Source organism: Mirounga angustirostris, unplaced genomic scaffold (assembly GCF_029215605.1).
Source record: "Mirounga angustirostris isolate CCGP_5_RB_7025 unplaced genomic scaffold, mMirAng1.0.hap1 SCAF_7, whole genome shotgun sequence".
Lineage (NCBI taxonomy): Eukaryota > Metazoa > Chordata > Mammalia > Carnivora > Phocidae > Mirounga > Mirounga angustirostris.
Window position 1 is genome coordinate 134026979 of NW_026991715.1, and position 14083 is coordinate 134041061.

Below are 14083 nucleotides of genomic sequence, written 5' to 3' on the forward strand. Positions count from 1 at the left end.
AAAGGTTTATGGACAAATGAGTTAAGGAAATACAGGACACTATTTTTTAGGCTCAATATCGGGCTTATAATCATGAATTTCAATACTATCATATTCAATCTACACTCATACTTCTTCCTTTCTCCCTTTCAATCAACTGGCTATCTCATTTTATGCATGCATATTTGCTGCACTGTATCATGATACTGTATGAGGTCAGGGACCATATTTGATTTATCTTACTCACTCCAGCCCATGGAATTATGTTTTATATTCAGCAATCATTAAATATATGTTAGACTTAAAGTGATTCTGAAAATGCCAAATTCAGCATCTTCTATTTTGCTAAAAAATGTAGAATACCTATGTCATGTGTTTCCTCTGATCATCTGCTCCATGTCACTAATAGAGGCACTCCAGACAATGGTCAGGATGAAAACTTACAATACCTCTGTGGCCAATATATGTGGTGAACGGAGCTCTTAATTTATGCCGCTTGCTCTTTTTAAAATACATTTTAAAAATATTTTAACTAGATTAAGTTGCTTAACAGAGAGCTCATTAATGATAGTCTGCCTTATTTAAATAGAGTAGTTGAAGGACAAAGTATGTTTTTAAATCTATAGAGAGGAAACCATGTGAAGAAAATAGTGTGACATGTTAATTTCCCACAGCAAACATTAGAAAACATGCATTTTAAAGAGGCTGCAAATGTCCTAACAATAAATACAGAGATACCCTCAATATGACTGTACTGTCTTAAACCTTGTACACTAATGTTCATAGCAGCAGTATTCTTAATAGTCAAACGGTACAAACAACCCAAATGTCCATCAGCTGATGAATGGATAAGCAAAATATCCACACACTTGAATATTATTCAGTCATAAGAAGGAATGAGGTACTGAGTCAGGCTGCAACAAAAATGAATTCTGAAAGGATTATGCTAAGTGAAAGAAGCCAGTCAAAAAGGACCACACATGTATAATTCCATTTAGACAAACTGCCCAGATAGGCAAATCTATACGGACAGAAAGTAGATTAGTGCCTTAGAGCTGGTGTGGGTGTGGGGGAAAGTTGGAGTAAACAGGGAGTGAGTCCCAATGGGTTGAGAGTTTTCTTTTAGGAGTGATCCAAATACTAAAAATACTGAATATACGAAATACCATTGAATTATACACTTTAAATGGGTATATTGTTTGGTATGTGATATATATCTCAATAATGTTGTTACTTAAAAAAAAGTGTGAGCCACTACCACCTGTTCTATCAGAATCTTTCAGAATCCTATCAGAATCTTTGGTGGGCAGAACCCAACTCTGAATTTCCCCAGGGCATATTGAATGAAGTTCAAAATACAGTTGTCACTTTAACAATGTGGGTGGTAGGCACCAACCCTTCACCAGTGCAGTCAAAAATCTGTGTATTTTGACTTCCCCAAAACCTAACTACTAATAGTTTATTGTTGACTGGAAGCCATAACAATAACATAAACAGTGGACTAACACATATTTTGTATATTATATGTATCTCATGCTATATCATTACAATAAAGTAAGCTAGAGAAAAAATGTTATTAAGAAAATCATAAAGAAAATACAGTTATAGTACTGTACTATATTTATAAAAAAATCTGCATGTAGGTGGGCCCATGAAGTTCAAACCTGTATTGTTAAAGTGTCAACTGTATTTACTATTTTTTCCAGTGGGAAAAATTATCTCTATCTCCAAAATCTGTTCACCTTTGAATTTTCCTTGAAAAGACAGTCCAGAACAAAGGGCAATCAAGCCTTCACCTCAAAAGACATACAATAATGTGAGAAACTATGAAGAATCATCTTCCAACATTTAATATGTCTTAAAATTCACTAATCTTTTCTTCTTTAATGTTTGTTTTAATCTCATGCAGTATACATTAAGTATTTTTATATCTTCCATATATTTACTAAATATCTTCCATCTTTAGCTTAAATATAAAGTTCGAATGCCTCCTTGAATTCCTCTGTCTACTAATTTTGTCATCTGTGTTATTGCTGATCAGTTTGAGTTCACTGATTTTTCTCCTCGTTACGGATTTTATTTCCCTCCTTCTTTGCATGCCTGTTAGTTGTTATTGGCTGCAGACACTGTGAATTTTAACTTTATTTTGCATTGTTAGTTTTATATTTCTATAGATATTCTTGAGTTGTTTTTGTTTTTTTGTTTTTTTCTAGGACTTGGATAGACTTATTGGGAACAAATGGATCTTTCCAATTCTTGATTTAAGATTTATTAGGCCCAGAACTTCATTCGTCTAGAACTAAATTTCTGCACTACTTTGACAAGGCCCTTTTTAGGACTCTGACTGATGTTACCTGAATTATGAAGTTTTCTATTCTAGCTGTAGGCACTATTCCCAGTCTCCTGTGATTCTGTTTTGTATAATTATTTTAGTTGGTCCTTTTCCCTGCCTTAGAGAGTTTCTTCAAATACATATACTGATCACATTCCCCAGAATACCTAAGGACTATTCAAAACAACTCTCTGCAAACCCCTGAAGTCTGTGCATCTCTCTCTTCTGTGGTACTCAGTCCTGTTTACTTTAGCTGCCTTGGCTTGCATGGACTTCAATCCCCATCCCATCACCTGACGGAGATTTCTGGGCTCCATTGTTCAGCATCCTAGAAAATTTTTCTAGTCCATAAGCTGGGACATTTCTAAAGCTCACTTCATTTGTTTCTGGTTTTACAGGGATAGCTAGCTGTCCTTCATTTCCTGATGTTTGATATATTAAGCACTGTTGTTTCATATATTTTTTCCCATTCTTTTAGTTGTTTCTGGTGGGAGGGTAAATCTGGTCCTTGCCACTCTATCTTCACCAGCAAGTGAAATTCTAACTTACCTTTTGAAAACTTAAACATGCTTTTAATAGTAGCATTCAATGTTTCTATCTACATCTGACCATTTTATCCATCATCAAGGTAGAATTAATCCTTCCCACCTCTAGGCTCATGTCACATTTTGCATATAATTGGACAATTTTATAATAATATTCGCTAACTTATACCACTCTACATTTTATTTGTCTTCTCTCTCATCTCAGTTTTAAATATCTTCTGGTATGAGGACAGGTTTTATCTATTTATTTATTTTATTGTCCACACGATTTACATGTAGTAAATTATCCAAAAATGTTGTCAGATTGAATTAAGTGTAATCATTCCTAACCAGTAGTTAGAAAGTATAGAAACCAAACTCATTGTTTATGTGACAATATTCAGATAATAGAGGAATATAAAGAATAAATTTGATAACAAACAAAAGTGGAGCTCTATGGCCTGAGCCATTTGAGTTTATGCTAGATTTTTACCTGCATCTTATTTCTTAACTTTCTAAACTTTGGTTTTCATGTTCCTTATTTGTAAGAGAAAGACTAAAATACTTTATATTTTATAGGCACTTTGGATTGACTAATTAAGGTAACGCATATTAGTCTTGTTACAGAGTAAATTTTGAATATATTCATGCTATTATTAGCAGGGTATTTTGGGTATGAGTGGCAGAATAAAGTAAGTAAAAATTGTTTAAAATTCAGGGTTGTGTTTTTCTCTATCACGTCAAACCCGGAGGTCAGGCAGCGCCACAGTTAGCTATTTCAGCAACTCGATAATGCCATCTAGGGCCAGATTCTTTCTATATCTTCACTGTCCCCTAGTACCTGTGGGATTTCACATTTAAGTTTGTCCACTCATGTTCACACACGGGTTCACGGTTTCATTAATCATGTTCTTACCCAACCACATTGAGTGGCAGGAGAAAGAGTAATTTTTCCTTGTGCATTTGTTCTCTGCAATGACAAAAATATCCCTTTCTTGAGGAATCTCAGCAGTTTTTAATCTATGCGGTATTGGTCAGAATTTCTTTGCCTGGGTATTCCTAAACCAAATGGACAAAAAATTGCAATTTTCTTGAAAGGTATTAGACTCAGCTCTTCCTCAATTTGCTTGGTTTAATGGAGGGTGACTAAAATCAAGTTTGAAGATGGCACATAGGGAGGAAAGTTGTTAGTCACTTTTTTTTTTTTTTAAGTTAAAAGCTAGTATATAGCAAGTAATAGCATCTTTCATTTAGAAACACAAAAAAGTGGCAGAAATATATTTTTCCTAACATTTTTCTAAATGCCAGTGCTTTTTATATATTTCAACCTAGCTTACTCATGATTAAAATGCCATGAAAATTATGTAAGGTAATATGTCTTGTTATAGTGATACATTTTTATTAAAATTTAATGAAAAAGTTCTGAATAGCACAATCAGAGATAAATGTGTTTTGAAATGCATATACTTCAGTAAATTAAAAATTATCTTTATGGAAAATACCTTTTTTTCTGCCTTGGTATGGTATTGCATTAGTATATTCGGGATGCCATGACAATATACCACAGATTGTATAACTTAAACAACATAAATTATTTTCTTAAAGTTCTGGAGGCTGGAAGTCTAAGATCAAAGTTCCAGAAGGTCTGGTTTCTCCTAAGTCTTATCTCCTTGGCTTGCAGATGGCCACTTTCTTGCTGTGTCTTCAGATGTCCTTTTCTCTGTACATACACCTTACTGGTGTCTCTTCCTCTTCCTATACGGACACCAGTCAGACAGATTGGATTTGGGCTCCCCCTTTATTACCTTACTTAATCTTAACTACCTCTTTAAAGACCCTATTTCCAAATACAGTCACACTGGAGGTTAGGACCCCAACATATGAATTTTAGGGGAACATGATTCAGTCAATAACAGGTATATATATTTCTCTAGGTTGATTGAAGTTGCTACCCATCTCTGAGTTATTTTTGTGCCTTGTTTCCACATTCCAAACTGTATTTTATTAATCTACAACACATTGTAAACTCAAAGGTAGGTGGGAGACTATATACAAACATTTCCCTAATCTACATCAAAAAATTATTTTTTCAAAAATATTTAGAAAACACAAATAAGCTTTAACATTTTTTCTCACCTATCAAAAGTTACTAGTAAACCCAAACTGAAATACTTTCCACCCTTTCATTAAAAGTGTTATAATGGTGAGAAAGAACTTTTCAGATATCAGAGTTTTAGCCTTGAGAACCCCCAAGACTACTAATCAGTCTGGATTTTTTCCCGACATTGTTATTTAATTTAAGGCATTCCGGACAAAGTGCTTGAAACAACTTTCTTACAAAATCAATTCAGTAAGAATGAAATCCATGAAATACACTTCAAAATGAAAATTATAAACCAGTGCTTTCCTCCTGACTGCATTCAGCAATAAAATATTAAATGGAACATTAAGAACAACAATTAAAGAGCTTAGCTTTTAAGCTGTCTGGTGGTGTGTAAGATTTGGTTCTTTATAGGCTATTAGAAAAATTACCAAAGATTACTTTAGTTATTCTAAGTGAATACAGAACTGCCTGCTCAGCAGTAGTGACAGAAAATACTTAATGAGAACTAAACATTCTTACATTTTTATTTTGGAAAAATTATTTTGTAATTTTTCAGAGTTGAGTTTATTTAGTTTGAAAAAATTAAAAAATGTTGATATTATATATATATATAAAATAAATATTTACAACTAAACTGTTCCTAACCCTGGAAATGTTTGAAAAGTCATTTCTAATGGGTCTGCTCCAGGGCAGTCAATCACATTAAAATGTCCACTTAATAAGTCCTTAATGAATATTAATAGGAAAAAAATCCATAGATAAGCATATGGTAAGAAAAACACTGCGTTTTTAAGACAAACATAATCTATAAAAAATAGCAGTGAGTTATAAAACAAACTATATATGTCTTCTGTTTTTAATCAATTGTACACCTGAAATGAAAGTGAGATGATTGAAGGGGGAGGCCTTTTAGCACCTGGTTGCTTTTGGTTGCTTAGGTACACAAGATAGAAAGGATAACAGAATACAAAGTGAGGAGGAAACAAAAAAAAAAAAACAAAAACCAAAACTCTTAATGCAAACTGCTGACTGGATGTGCTACAACAAAAACAAGATTTTATTTCAGTTCATAGGAGCTCTTTCTTTCATTCAGTAGTCTTAACTTTTCAGAAAATAACATGCCACTCTATGGTAACACAGCCTCTCCTTTTCAGTCTCATAGTAAAAGAGCTCTGGAATCAAAGTGATAAGACTCTTTACCGAGGGTTTTAGTAGTCCAGGAAATGAGGGGAACTATAATCGTGGCCCTCCAGCAGTGGTGTGGTAAGAGAACCTCTACTACATCAACTCCACTGGATGTACTTCACTAAAGTCTTGTTTCAATGAGGTCAGACAATGGTAATTTGTTATGTGGGTCATGGCAGAATCCTTCTAAACACTACAAAGAATGACTCCTTTGTCAATATAAATACATCCTAATGCATTTAGTCTCCCTGTTGGCTGTATTATACACTCAAGAGCTATCGTGTCAAATTCTGCCACTCAGCATTAAAATACCTTTTCATCTTGCCTTTTTCTCCCCACTTTATAGTAGAAGTGAATAAAACACACACAAATACAAGATGAAGGTTGTTTTCTTTTTAAAAAATATTTTACTTTGCAGACATTATAGAGAATGAACATCAGATTTAGTATGTTAGCAGATGCATTTCAAAGAACAGGACATAATACAACAGAAATATTACATTAAGAATTCGAGTCATTCATATTTTCCCCACAATATTTGTTTCTGTAAATCTTTATTATTTCATCCTCATCCAAATAAATATGTATATGTAAAATAAGAAAACTAGAAGAGGTAATTTTCCCACAAAATTGTAAATTGAAATAATAGTGATTTTAGAATTACCTGAATCAATATAGACATGTCTTTCAATTATTACTAGTAACATTATTCTAAACTTCCTATCTTTAAAATTCTTTGAATTTCTAAAATATTAGATTTAAATATTATAAAGCAATTAGAATGCATGTATATTAAAAATTATAATACAATCTACACTATGATGAAAATTTTTGTTATATATGTACTTAGTCTCCATTCTTATCTGTTCATTCATAAAGAGAAAGACTTGGAGATTTCTAGTCTCTTCAAATATTAACTTATTTTATATTACTTGTTTTTCTATTCAATCTTCACTTAATAAATCTCCACATTGACCCCTCACCTCTGAAAAAATGTGAACATACACAGACTAACAGACAACTCAGAATGGATAATGAACTGATTAGAAATGTTGGATTTCAAATTGGTGGATAGTATTCTATTTTGACTGCTCTGAGAAAAGGAGATTTGGGGTCAAAAAGGCCAGGTTTGAAGTGCTTATGTGATGTAGCTTTGAGACAAAGAATGTTAACTCAGACAAACTTTAAAAATGTCTTCCTCAAAAATCTGTATAAATAAATTTAAAAAAAGGCAACCTTATGCTCAATGGGTCATAAAGCCTAGAGGCAAAAAACCTTAGACAAGATGTTAAACAAAGGTCATTTGCTGTTTTAAGATTCAAAGATATTGTACTCCTCTTGTTGTTTGAAACCTACAATAAATTTTAAAAGATGTAGTTATAGCAGGTATGTTTTACAAGTTTGAACTTGAAAAATTAACTCCAATTTCTAAATATTCATTGGTGATAAACTTTGAAAACAAATACACACTACTAAGTAGCACTTCTCTGATGCTGGGTAATTTGAAGAACAAAGTGTTATGCATATGTGCTTACATTCTGACACTGATCATTACCAAATGTCTGATATTTGAAAATGATTTTTAATAATAGCAAAATTATTCCTATTGAAGCTTATAAGTACTTTGATAAGTAATTTGCAAAAATGCCTTATTAAGTATTCACACTTGCTCTCTGATATAAATGTTATTGTTACTGATAAAGTACCTGCGAGTTAAGACTCAAGTATAGACCCTCAAACAATGTGGAATGGGAGATGGTGAGTAAAATACTCTCCCTCCCCACCCTTTCTGAAACAAATCTGATGTATATTCGATACAGTATATCAGAAAGTCCCTAGGAGGTAAAATCTGTGTTATTAGCCAGGAAACACTGTAATTACATAACTAATATTAATAATTTTCTATTATTTATCTTCCATTTCTCCTACTTCCTCATGGTAGTACCTGGAAACAACCTTCCAAATAAATGTTGTTTAAATTTACATCTCCCTAGTGACAAATGATGTAACATAATCTTTGATTGAGAGTCTACTTTTAGTAAATTTGGACTAGGACATTACTATTAAAAGTGACCTTAGAAAGCACAATCTTGGTTTAAGATTCAGGAATTTCATCAGATAGCAGTAAGGATTCCATCAGTGGTAGTAAGTGGTTATAATAACCTCTGGCATGCTACAGTGTAATATTTACTAAGACTCATGCACCAGGATGGATTGTATGCATACTGTTGGGGTCTTTATGTAGGGTTCATCATGTAGGCATGATCAAATATTAACTCCATTGACAGCCCCACTATAGGGTTTGGAGAACTTCCAGATTGGGGAACACAGGGAGGTGGCAGGACTGGAGAGGGCATGGAAGCTCTGTGCCACATCCCATAGACCTTTCCTAATGCATCTCTTCCATCTGGATATTCATGTGTATCCTTTATCATATATTTTTATAAAAAAAAAACAGTAAACAGTAAGTAAACTCTTCTTGAATTTTATGAGATGCTCTAGCAAATTAATCAACCCCAAGGAGGGGGTTGTGGGAATCTCTGGTTGGTCAGAAGCACAGATCACAGCCTGGACTTGTGATTGACATCGGAAGTGGGAAGACTGGCAGTCTTGTGGAACTGAACCCTTAATGATGGGATTTGTGGGATTTGATGCTATCTCCAGATTGATGATATCGGAAATGAGTTAAATTATAGGGGTCACAGAGAGTTGCCTGGTGTGGGAAAAACAAAACAAACACCTATCTGGTGTTGGAAGTGTTGTGAGTATGGTTGTAGTGTGGGAGTAAAGGAGGAACACAGGAGGAAGACTGAGATTTTCCTACACAAAGGAGAGTTTCTACATCTTACAAGAGCTATAGGAACAGAATCTGAGCTAAGAGTGATATGAAGTGATCTAGACCGCCATCATGCCCTGCCCTAGTAGAGCAGGAGTGTATGGAAAGCCATAATTAATTCAGTCTGTTTCAAGCTCATCCTATAGTAGATCCAATGAATATACAGACACACCATGAGGTCACTACCTTGGTTCTTGAGTTCATAATTATGATGAATATTCTTAGGATCCAGAAGAATCTTCACATTGCTTTTCTGATATTTGTCGTAAGAGAATGACAAAAAGGCAGAGTAGAAGCCTTTTAAACTGCTTGTTTCTACCAAGATCATTGGTATTGCATAAATCAGTAAATTGTTCCTTTTTTATCCCTAAATAGTTAGTCCATTGTATGGATGCAATACAGTTTGCATATCCATTCATCTGTGGAAAGACATCTTGGTTGCTTTCAGTGCTTTGTGATTATAAATCAATGAAGTTTCTATAAGCATGAACACACAGGTTTTTGTACAAAAATAAGTTTTCACTTTCTAGGAGCATGACTGCTACACTGTCTGGTAAATCTATGTTTAACTTTATAATAAACTGCCAAATGATCCTTTCAAAGTGACTGTACATTGTTAGTTTCAACCAGTCCTGGATAGTATTTGCCAGCATTTTATATTATCAGGTTTTTTTGTTTTTGTTTGTTTTTGTTTTTTTTTTGGATTTTGAACCATTCTATAGTGCACAAAGGTTATGCTTATGTGATGTAACTTTGAGACAAAGAATGTTACTCAAACTTTAAAAATGTCTTCCTCAAAAATCTGTATAAATAAATTTTTAAAAAGGCAACCTTATTCTCAATGTTGTTTAAATTTACATCTCCCTAGTAACAAATGATGTTGAGAATCTTTATATATGCATATTTGCAATCTATCATCTTTGATGAAGTGTCTATTGACATCATTTATCTACTTTTGTACTGGGTAGTTTATTTTCTTGTTACTGGTTCTTAAGTGTTCTTTATATATCCAGGAAAAATGCCCTTAATCAAATAAATGATTTGTAAATATTTTTTTCCCATCCATGGCTCGTATCTTATTTTTTCATGGGAATGTTAACAAAGTACAACTTATTAGTTTTTTAATATATTGTACTTTTTTGTTATATATAAAAACTCATCAAACTTAAAGTCAAAGCAATGTCTCCTATTTTTATTTCTATAAGTTTTATAGTTTAACATTTTATATGTAGGTCTATGATCTTTTTTTTATAAGATTTTATTTATTTATTTGAAAGAGAGAGAGAGGGAGAGAGACCACAGAGGGAGAGGGAGGAGCAGACTCCCTGCTGAGCAGGGAGCCCGATGTGGGGCTCGATCCCAGGACCCTGGGATCACGACCTGAGCTGAAGGCAGATGCTTAACCGACTGAGCCACCCAGGTGACCCTTTAGGTCTATGATCTATTATGAATTCACTTTTTGTGTAACTTGTAGCAACCATAAGTGTCTCACAGAACCTATCGGAGACTCACTGGAAGAAATCACATTTACCTTAACTCAAAGATTAATTCAAAAGATCGTTTATTGTTAGTAATTGTATAACCAGGATACAATTGTATAACCAGAATACAATTAATATTAATCTAACTCTTATAGAAACAAAGTACCATGAATGAGAATAGGAATAAAACATGAGGTTTATTGGGATTTTTTTTGAGATTTTATGTATGTATGTATGTATTTATGTATGTTAGAGAAAGAGAGAGCTGGGGTAGGGAGGAGCAGAGGGACAGGGACAAGCAGACTCCACACTGAACATGGAACCCCATGTGGGGCTCCATCTCACGACCCTGAGATCATGACCTGAGCCAAAACCAAGAGTAGGACGCTTAACCGACTGACCCACCCAGGTGCCCTGAGATTATTATTTTTTTTTAATGCCAGATTGAAAACTATAGCCAGGGAAGAGGAGTCACTAAAAAAAAAAAAAAAACCCAAAGACAAAAAACAGAAAGAAAAACCTAGGTTAAAATAAGATCTACAGGGACACCTGGGTGGCTCAGTCTGTTAAGCGTCTGCCTTTGGCTCAAATAATGATCCCAGGGTCCTGGGATCCAGTCCCCCATCGGGCTCCTTCCTCGGAGGGCAGCCTGCTTCTCCCTCTGCCTGCCACTCCCCCTGCTTGTACATTCTGTCTCTGACAAATAAATAAAGAAAAAAATCTTTAAAAAATAAAATAAGATCTACAAATGAAAAAAAAAAATAAGCTAATTTAAAAAAATGATTTTAACAGCAAATTAAATTCAGCTAGAGAAAATTTAAAAAGTAAGTGTTGTCAGATTGCAGTATGGAAGAACATAAAAACATAAAATACAGGAAACTGATTAAGAGTTATAGAGAGTTGAGCTGCCTGGGTGGCTCAGTCTGGTAAGTGTCTGCCTTAAGGCAGCTCAAGTCATGATCCCAGGGTCCTGGGATCGAGCACCGCATCAGGCTTCCTACTCTGCTCTGCTTCTTCCTCTCCATCTACCTTCCCCCCTGATGGTGCTCTCATGCGTGGTCTCTCTCTCTCTCTCTCAAATGAATAAATAAAAAATCTTTTTTAAAAAAATGTGATAGAGGGTAGAGCAAGGATCTAACTAATATTTAATTGGGACTCTGTAAATCAAGAGGCAGGTTGGAGCCAGAATATAAAGACAATGTCTGAGGATTTTCCAGAATCGATGAAAGACACAAACTCATAATTCCAAGAAGCCAGCAAATACAAAGTGGAATAACTATAAGTAAATTCATTCTTAGACACATCATAATAAAATTCCAGAATACAATAGCTAGTGGGATGGAAATAGATGGGGGTGGGGAGAGAAGATTCATTACTTTTTGTAGGAGGAAGAATTAAATTGACTATTAACTTTCTACAGTAACCATGGTAATGAGGACTTAAACCAAAAAAATTATTTCCAATGATCTGAAAGAAAATAACTGCCTATCTATAATTCTATTTTCTACAGATACTTTAAAAATAGACAAAATCTAAAAATCTAAGAGAAGGTAAAATTAATCAACCAGAAACAAGTCAGAGAACTTGAGAACGAAAAAGCTGTTGTAAAATAGTTCTAGTGTGCAAAAGTTTTGTTTCAATAACAATACCTAATAATAATAATAATAATAATAATAATAATAATAACAACAACAATAATAATAATAAAATATTTGGAAATTGTGGTTGTACAACAGATGTTAAAATCAGCGTTCCTCTGTCACCCATTAACCCCAGGTTATTTCCCTCATTATCTCAGTTTTAACTTACTTTTCATAGTCTTCCTTTCTTTTCTTATTTTTTCCTCTTCTTTCTTTTCTTCTTTTTCTTTTCCTTTTTTTAGGCTCAAACCAGAGAAGTAAAACTCTTGTTTTCACTGTCTGAACATCAATATGCTGGGAAAGCCAGCAGAAGCCCTTGTCATAATAGCTTTGCCTCGAGCACAATGCAAGTAACACTTCCATGGGGCACGTATTCAGTTCCTTCAGGGTCACATTCCCCTTCCTGTGGTCTATCCATAAAGCCCAAATATCTCATGGAGTTTTCTTCACTGATTGCATCTGTTCTGTCGTTTTTGTTACCCAAGATAAGGATTGGCACATTGGATATTGTTTCATTCATTGGTCATTAAAGCATTTAGCTCAAGTGTGGTTTCCACGAGGTGAGGATGATCTGCACAATCCACGAGAAAGACAATCCCATTGATTGCTGGGACATAATTTTTCCAGACCCAGCATGTTTGCTCATGCCCTCCAAGATCAAAAATTGTAAAAGTCATTCTAGTAATTGTCAGCTCTTCTGATGTTGGAACATGTTGGCCCAATCAGTCATCATTGAGTATGTGTAGAAGAGTGGTTTTGCCTGCATTGTCCAAACCCAAGAATACAAGTTTTCCAGATTTCTTATAGAGTCCCAGGAACTGGAACACACTGTTGATCCATTCAAAGAAGAAAGACATTATTAATTCTTACTGTGGCCAAGGGTTTCCTCTGGCAGCAGCAGGAGGCTTTGACCCTCCCTCACAGCATATAGCCCAGCAGCACCTTCACCCCCAGAACCACCAGTCATGCCTCTTTTCTTATTTTTCTAACCATCATCCTTCCCCTTGACTACCATGTGCACAGATAATCCATCCAAGATCACATTCACTCAGTTTCAAAGATCTTTTCCTCATATGGTGTTAGTCACTATTCCATGGTTTTACCTTTAATTTTGATTTGTTAACTGCACCTTCTCAGAGATCTTGGTTATTACACAGTAACAGAAACATGGCTGTCCTCTATGATACTGTTTTCTATGGAACTGATGTTTTACACAGGGAGACATAATTTTTCTAAGTGTTGACTAACTTTCAATTCCCTTCATCTGTTTAAGGAATTAGAGTGAATGAACTACTTGAATGTTTGCTGAACACATTCATCATTTTTATATACAAAAATATAAATGAAAATTACTAAAATAGTCTTATGCAATTAATTTGAATATTATATACATTTTTTTTTTAATCTGACATAGGGCTAAGATTCTGTATGTGTTCAAATTTGGAAAGACTTAACTTTATTCCATCAGATGATGTCTCCCTTTGTGCATCTTAAGCAGGATTTTCCTCTTTCTTTGCTAAAGATCTGTTTATCCAGGTCTCGCTGCTTTAAAAAAAAAAAAAAAAAAAAAAAAACTGATAAAAAGGCAGAGATGTGCACATTTGCTGCCATTGACACTTTGCTGTGTATCTCATTCTAATTTCCTGCCACCAACTCCCAAATTGATCTATATCTTGGCAATTCTCTGAGACAATCTGCTCAAAGTACCATCTACAGGTTTAAAGATAAAGTAATTATTTTTACAACCAAATAACAACAACAAATGACCTTTACGCTTTTACTAAAACAATGTCTGATGATTACTGATATGTTTCCAGTCAAGACTACAGCAAACAACCCTGATTCATGTTACAAAAATAGTAAAATTAATTAAAACCTTTGAAAATGTTCCTCTTGTCCCTTCTCCCCTCCCCATTCTAGAGATAACTTCAGTCTCATTGCTAAACTTGCTGCTCTATTAATGCCATCCAATAAGAAAAAGAATAGGCAAATGAACATTATT

The 14083-nt window shown here is 34.2% G+C and overlaps 1 pseudogene; it reads right to left on the minus strand.

Moving 5' to 3' along the window:
- Positions 1 to 12246: 12246 nt before the first annotated feature.
- LOC123835854 (GTP-binding protein SAR1a-like) lies at positions 12247 to 12938 on the minus strand (annotated as a pseudogene).
- Between the last annotated feature and the right edge of the window lie 1145 nt (positions 12939 to 14083).